Raw genomic sequence first — 8399 nt, 5'->3', positions numbered from 1 at the left:
CATAGAGGAGATACCAGGAGACCGGCCATTACACGAGGGGAGCTGGACAGGGCCGTAGAAGGGCATCAACCCAGCAGCAGGACCGGTACCTGCTCCTTTGTGTGAGGAGGAGCAGGAGGAGCACTGCCAGAGCTCTACAACATGACCTCCAGCAGGCTACTGGTGTGCATGTTTCTGACCAAACTGTCAGAGACAGACTCCATGAGGGTGGCATGAGGGTGCGAAGTCCTGTAGTGGGACCTCTGCTCACAGCCCAGCAGCATGCAGCTCGATTGCCATTTGCCAGAGAACACCAGAATTGGCAGGTCCGCCATTGGCGCCCCGTTCTCTTCACAGATAAAAGCAGGTTCACACTGAACACTGAGTCTGGAGATGCTGTGGTGAATGTTATGCTGCCTGTAACATCATCCAGCACTGTCGCACTGACCTCCATGTCACAGCCAGCCTGCTGTTAGGTACCGGTAGTCAGAGTGATTGTCAGAGTGACTGTGAAATCCTCAGAGTGATTGTTAGACCTTACGCTGGTGCAGTGGGCCCTGGGTTCCTCCTGGTGCAGCACAACGCCCGGCCTCATGCTACCAATTTACAACTTCATAAAATCATACAAATGTTATTTTTCCTCTGATTGTCTCAAGGCCTTATGATATCCTCCACACTAGGCATTTGAACATATAAAATGGCTGATCACCACTTTCATTGAAAGCGGTCTCATCAACTTTGTAACACCTGTGATGTTGACCGGCATAGGAAATGAATGGGTAATACTATATTATGTTCATCCATTAGATGGAAAAACATCCCCATGCCCCCCCCCCCCCACCACTCACACACACAAACACACACGTATTCCTCCACGTGAACCACACATTTCAGACTGAAGGTGTCATCTATGGGAACCTGTCTCTTTCTCGCGCTTATGTGCCCATCCCCCCACGGGAGCTACACTACAAAATATACAATGTATCATATCTTCTCACAGACACTCTATATAAGCCTTTATTTGTGTCTTGCTCTCATTTTTGACTCTGTGACCACAATGAGACGGCAATTTACTGTCAGAGAGGCCCTGGACCGAATTTTTGAATCAGATGAAGAGGAGATCGAAGTTGAACCGGAGATAGAATAGGATGTGTCAGAACTGGAAGACAACATCGATCCTGATTTTGATCCAGACCTTTATGAGACTGAGCAGTCAACAGATGAAGAGGCACGAGAAGAAGAGGCACGTGAGGTGACATTCCAGTCCAAGGGAGGCAACTTGCTCTGGTATTCTTCCGCCCAGGACAGAGGAGGCGGAGCAAGAGTGGAAAACATTGTAAGGATGACGCCAGGGACAACACGGTATGCAATATCTCATGTGGATGACATCAAGTCCAGCTTCCAACTCTTTTTACCAGAGTCCATGGAGGAAATTATCCTGGACATGACAAACCTGGAGGGGAGGCGTGTGTTTGGGGACACGTGGAGAGCTTTGGACCAGGTAGACCTCCAAGCCTACATGGGTCTTTCTAGCAGGAGTATACCGGTCAAACAATGAGGCTACACACAGTCTGTGGGATGCAGAGTCTGGGAGACCTATATTCCGGTCAACTATGTCCTTACAACAGTTTCATGTCTTCTCAAGAATTATCTGATTTGATAACAGAGATACACGACCTGCCCGCTGGCGAAACGACAAACTGGCTGCCATCAGGACCGTTTGGGACAGGCGGGCGGAGCGCCTACCACTGATGTACAATCCAGGCCCTGAGGTGACAGTCCACGAGCGCCTGGTCCCTTTCAGAGGTCGCTGTCCCTTCAAGCAGTACATGCCAAGCAAACCAGGCAAGTACGGAATCAAGATCTGGACAGCCTGTGATGCCAGGAGCAGCTATGCCTGGAATATGCAGGTCTACACAGGGAAACCTTTTGATGGAAGGCCAGAAATAACCAGGGCATGCGTGTCGTGCTGGACATGACAGCCGGTCTCAAGGGGCATAATATTACATGTGATAACTTTGTCACATCATATGCACTTGGTCAGGAGCTGCTGAAACGAAAGCTCACCATGGTGAGGACAGTGAGAAAGAACAAGCCTGAGCTTCCGCCTGCGCTGGTGTCGACCAGAGGGAGAGAGGCACTCTCTCGTTTTCACTGACACACACACTCTTGTGTCATATGTTCCTAAGAAGAATAGAAAAGTCATCCTGATGAGCACGCTGCACAGAGATGACGCTGTCGGCACCACGGAGGACAGGAAGCCCCATATCATCCAGGACTACAACAGCAACAAAGGAGGTGTTGACTGCCTTGATGAGGTAATGTATATTTTCATCTATCATGCATTTTATTTTTATTCGTGGAAAACATGGCATTCAGATTCATTATTGTTTCCAATCTCTTATTTATTGTTTCTTTCATTGCAGCTTACTGGTACATACACCTGCAAGCGAATGACAGCGCGTTGGCCTGTGGCAGTGTTCCACAACATCCTGGATGTGTCTGCATATAATGTATATGTGGTGTGGATGGCGATCGATCCAGCCTGGAATCGGGGGAAATGCTTCAAGAGGCAGCTCTTCCTGGCAGAGCTTGGGAAAGCTTTAGTGGCTCCGCTAATTTAGCGGCGACAGCACCTTCCCCGCACACCAGCCTCTGCCAGTCTGGTTAGGAGTCTGCAAGCCCCAACCGCTGCCCCAGGCTCTCCCCCACAACATGGACAGGGGCAAAAGAGGAAGAGATGCAAGCTCTGTGCCCCGAGAGACAATAAAACAAGACTAACATGCTACAAGTGTGGTGGCTACGTTTACAAGGCACACTCCAATCTGAATGTACAATGCCACTCCTAACCCTAACCCTAACCTACACACACACACACACACACACACACACACACACACACACACACACACACACACGGATGACTATTCCTGTTGATTTTCTGATCTGTGAATTTGATCTCTGTTTTGATTATTATTGTAATTTTCAGTGTCTATTCTTTGTATATTCACTGCAGTTATTCATGTTCACCACTAGTTGAATACATTGTTTACAGTATTAAAAGGTGTTAAATAAAATTTGGTGATGATTATGTTTGAATTATGTTTTTTGTGTTAATGTAAGAGCAGTTAAACCGGACCGGTCAAATTTGACCAGGAACACCAAACGAACATAATACAAGGGCTATGGGACGTTATGTATCTGACACCGCCAAGTACCGCCACAGACTGTCCAGGAGCTCACTGACGCCCTGATCCAGGTCTGGGAGGAGATCCCCCAGGACACCATCCACCGACTCATCAGGAGCATGTCCAGATGTTGTCAGGAGTGCAAACAGACACGCGGGGGCCATACACACTACTGAGTCACATTATGAGTTGCCGTGATGAAATTCACGCAGGTTGGATCAACCTGTGATTTCAATTCTCTTCTTTGATTTTGGGTGTGATTGTGAATCCAGTCCTCAGTGGGTTGATGATTTTGGTTTCCATTGACCATTGTTACGTCATTTTGTTACAACAAATTATCCAATGTACATCTGTAAAGATTTTCAACTTGATGAATTCATTCATCAAGATCTGATGTGTGATTTAGGTGTTTTTGAGCAGTGTATTATATTTCTGTGGATTTTCTTTGATATGTCATAACCCGGCTCCTAAACCATGACAAATTAGGGAATGGACACAACTGATGACAGCCAGTTGGAATATTTATTATAATAAAGTGAATAGACTTAAGAAGCAAATACAAGTATGGGGTGTGTCAGTGACCATCAATGACCATCTCACTGGCCTCTGGTAGGGTCTGTGTGAACCAAAATCACTCTCCTGTTGCTACATAGATGTCAAAATATTGCAAAGCCCAAATGAATGACAAAGCTTCCTTCTCAATGAGAGAATAATTAAGTCAGTAGTTATTAAATGTTCTTGAGAGGAAACTGACTGGCCTCAACCCCCCTTGGTCATCATGCCGGAGCAAGACAGCTCCCACCTGGCTGGCATCTACCTGGAGCATGAATGGTCGCTCAAAACGAGGAGCAGCTAAAACAGGAGTAGAGCATAGCAAAGATTCGACATATTCAAAAACCCACAAAACAAACTTTGATTTGGCCTTGTGCAGTTCAGTGAGTGGAAACACTGACTGAAGGGAAGTTTTTACAAACTCCTATAGTAGCCTACTAAACCCAAAAAACCTTTTCCTTGTTGGTCATAGATATTCATCTACCGCCATGACCTTAGCCTGAACTGGAGCCATACAGCCCTGTCCCACCACAAGGCCAAGGTCACTGTGGACAGATTAATAGTAAGACACGCTTAAGCTAAACGCTCAAACAGTGCACGAATACGCTGAAGATGTGAGTGCGAGGTGTCACTGTCCACAACCAGATCATCAAGATAATTGGAACCAGACACAGCATGGTTCTTCAAACACTGAAACAAACTAAGGTTCAAAAAAGGGGGAGGATGCTGCAACATACGAAAGAAGGACTCCAGGACACTTAACCCAAACTTTATTGAATTAACCCCCAAGATATTCAAGGTTGCAAACAAAAACCAAGGGAAACAAAAAGGACTGGAGACTCCGGCCAAACTCCCACTAAACTACCTAAACCAAACTTAACCTAAAACAAAAGACGAATAACATGACTACCGGTAATCTCCAGCCCAAATGAACACAATAAACTAACTAAAATAACAAAACCCCACCGCACCTAAATGTAGGTGGAGGAGAGAACCCTGCTTGGGGAAGGAAAACAGGAGAAAGAACCCGCACGACAGGTACAGCTGTGTCTGTCTGTCTGTGTGTGTGTGTGTGTGCGTGTGCGCGCGCGCTTTCCCTGTCTCTGCACTCTCTGCCCCCCTTATCCCCTCCCCCTCTCTCTCCCTGAGTGCTGAGTGCACCCAGGTGTGCACCAGGCAGAGGGAGGAGGGAGACAAGAGTAACAGAGAGAGAGGACAGGTCACCACACAATAAGGGCACATGTAACACTTACCTTATAGGAGTAGAGACTTGACGGCATAATGAACGCAGACATCTCCTGAGCGAGCTTGGACAAAGGAACTTGCGGATGTCCTTTCACCAAATGGGTGATTGAGTTTGAGTTTGTGTTGGAATTAACCTCAATAAAATCAGAACAGCAGGTGTTCCATCCTGCTTTGGCACCAAAGTGCACGTAGAAGCATATAATCCACCTCAGCATCCAAATAACTGTTCAGATGGCAACAGACGGTAAAACTGTTGCTGAATAGGCTGAGCATATCTTACATCAATATCATGCTCAATCCAAGGGGTTCATGAGGAAATGTCACCAAACAAACACGGATACTTATTTATCAACTCTGACTGTTGAGAACGTTTCAATTCTGGCAGGCGAGCCAACAGTTTGTCCAAATTACAAAGTGATTCTGGATTTTTTAAACACCCACACAGCAGACTCTAGTCAGACTCTGATACCCCACCTCCTTCATGTGCCAAAACATCTGAAAATACAGCAAAGGCTGGGCGCACAGCCTCCTTCACATCTTGATCAACGACTCATCCCTCTCTGCACGACAGTCATCATACTTTTCCTGTGCCATACATCCGGCTACAAACGGTGTCCTAACTTGTCCATAAAATCAATCATCAGCTCAGTATTGACACAAAGTCATTGGGGCTAAAGCCAGTACTTTCCTGTACTGCTTCCCCATCAGCCAGCAATAACCACAGGAGCCCTTTCTCCCAGTCTCAATCTAATTTAGTACAGTAAGCACGTAAAAGAGACTTTAGAGTCTGGTGGAATCTTTCTAAGGCACCTTGGCTTGGATAAGTAGAGTAATATTACCTTCAGCCATTGTTGCAAGAGGCAGTCCAACCAGATGCAGACACTCAGTGAGATTGGCGTGGGTTCTCTGAGTCGCATTATCAAAATTAAACTACGTAGTCCAGTTACAACATACAAATGTGAGCCACAAATGAAACATCTTACATTGTGAACTTAACATGATGAGCCTTTATTGATAATGCAGAAGTTGACAGCCTGACCCTGCACTCACCAACTCGTGCACATTTACCTCAGTAATCTTGTGTTTGTATTATAATTTGGAGCTGATTCATCAGTTTCGGTCAAAATTAAGGAGGGGAAAAAAAATCCCCTTTGAAATGCAGTCAAGCGGACATAATTGGAGTGGGTGGGTTTAAAGAGAACATGTATGTGTCATGGTTTGCCCTGATGGACACTTGAATCACTTTTGGCATTTGTTTTGGACTCTTTGTTTGGACTTTTGATTATTTCCTGTTTTATTTTGAAGTAGATTCCCTTGTGTGTCTCATGTTAGTTGTTTTCCACCCTGATGATTGTCTGCCCCGCCCTAATGTATTTCACCTGTGTTCACTTACCTTTGCCTCCCTGGTGTGTATTTATTCTCTGTGCTCCCACTTGTCTTTGTCATTTTTTTGTTCAATTTTTTGCTCCAGTCAAGTTTCCCCTGTGTCTCCTAGAGCTTCTGTTTTTTGTTTTTTTCCTGAGTTTTACCTGGATGCTGTTTCTGAGACCTGCTTTGCTTGAGTTGGATGGAGAGGTGGCACACTTGTTAATGGTGCAAGCATGGACATCGTGGTGCAGTTGCTCTGGAGTGCTGCCTATCAGCACCTCGAGACAACAACAGTACCGATGGCACAGGTTTCCCCAAAAATCTCACCGCCTGCTAGAAAGCTCACTCCAAAAGTGGTTGTGAAGGGGTAAATGATCATTTCACCTCCACCAAACCATCGGACATGTAACGCTGACCCATTGTGACACATAAAGTGTCTCAGGGAGACCAGGCTGGTCAAGGTCTGAGCAGACAACAGAGCGAAACAATTTCCAATCTTTCACAGACATGCTCTGTGATTTGCCATTTCTGCAAAAAACGCCTGCACCTGAACCCCCACACAGTGTAATTTTTCCATCGTGATATTTAACAGAATAAACGTACCCATTTACCCCTGCATGCTGCATGTCATTCCCCTGCTCTCTATCCCTACATTATCTGTCAATCTTCACTGTCCTATCAAATAAAGGCACAGAGATGTCCATAAAAATTACTTTAAAAAAAATGAATTCACTTAATTCATTCAATCTGTCAGCTGAATGAAAGGAAAAAGGCCCAGAAATGGGAAAAGCATGCAATATGCATTGCTCATGGCAAGTCATTTGATCAGGTCCCTGCCCTTAGGGACATACGCAAAAAAGCCAGAAAGCCACTGGAAAACAAAAGACTGGAGGTTAAGTTACTCATAGAGGCTCACACAGGCTGTAATATCACATACCTCATGCTGGAATGGCTGTTTAAAATGAGAGAGCCAGTGGAGGTGGCCATGGTAACTCTCAAGTCTAGACGTATCTCCACTGACTTCACATGAATATGAGAACAGAGGAGCACCAGGCTACAGAGCAACTCTCAGCAGAGAAAAGGGTGTCAGCATCTGAAATAATAAATGCTAATGCTGCATCATGCTATACAATGTAAGTCAGGGTCCTTATTCTTAAAGCATCTAAATTTAGCTCCTAACTTGCTGATTTAGGAGAAACTCCCTAAAAATATTGGGTGTGTCAATCCTAACTTTTTTTTTTTGACTAAGTAATTCAGAAAGCCACTTAGCTCTAAAAGTAGCACCTACGTCTGAGAGGGAGAAGTTAGAAGCAGCTGTCACAAAGAATCGTAAAATGGCTGCTGTCATTCCACATCACAGTTTTCTGTAAACCGCAAACGATGCTGAATTATGAGGGAATAGTGATCGTAATGGAGTTTGAAGATGTTATTGCATCTTTCACAAACAACTGAAACAACCCAATCAGTAGAAATTACTGTTTGGCAATGCTGTGTTACTCGGCAACAGGGAAAATGCAACTCCACAATATTGACAACTTAGAGATCTCCCAGCTGTCTGTAAGCCGATCTATTCACCAAACAATAAATGTCTCCATTAGATGTTGAACAACTACAGAGAAATAAAGCAGCTTCATGGCTGGTATACCTGCTGAGATCCTTGCCAGAGATGGAACACATGTAAAAATGATTACAAATACCTCCTCATCTTGAGATGGTGCAAACAGGAAAACAAAAAAATCCCACCATCATCACACAGGTTGTATTAGATGATACTTGTACAGTTGTTGTAAAGTGACCAGGATCAACACATGATTCACGGATCTTAATGAAGAGTGTCCTGAGACCAGCTGGATGTCACTGGCTGGGGGATTCTCACAGACTACCTCAACCCACAGCTACATTACAACAGGTGTGTAGAGATACGCACATATGACATAATGTTGCCCATATTATTTATCACACCTCAATTACTGAACTATATTATTACAATAAAATGTTTTATGATTATAAAAACAATACAAGTTGGCTCTTGGTCATCTATATTGAATCTATTTGCAAGGTTTAGAC

The 8399-nt window shown here is 44.8% G+C and overlaps 1 pseudogene; it reads left to right on the top strand.

Moving 5' to 3' along the window:
• Positions 1–212: 212 nt before the first annotated feature.
• On the top strand, positions 213–2828 carry LOC111216793 (annotated as a pseudogene).
• Positions 2829–8399: the final 5571 nt, after the last annotated feature.

The sequence above is a fragment of the Seriola dumerili genome, unplaced genomic scaffold, assembly GCF_002260705.1.
Source record: "Seriola dumerili isolate Sdu_G_001 unplaced genomic scaffold, Sdu_1.0 BDQW01000036.1, whole genome shotgun sequence".
NCBI classification, from domain to species: domain Eukaryota; kingdom Metazoa; phylum Chordata; class Actinopteri; order Carangiformes; family Carangidae; genus Seriola; species Seriola dumerili.
Note: the sequence above shows the minus strand (reverse complement) of the source record. Positions and strands in the feature narration are given on the sequence as shown.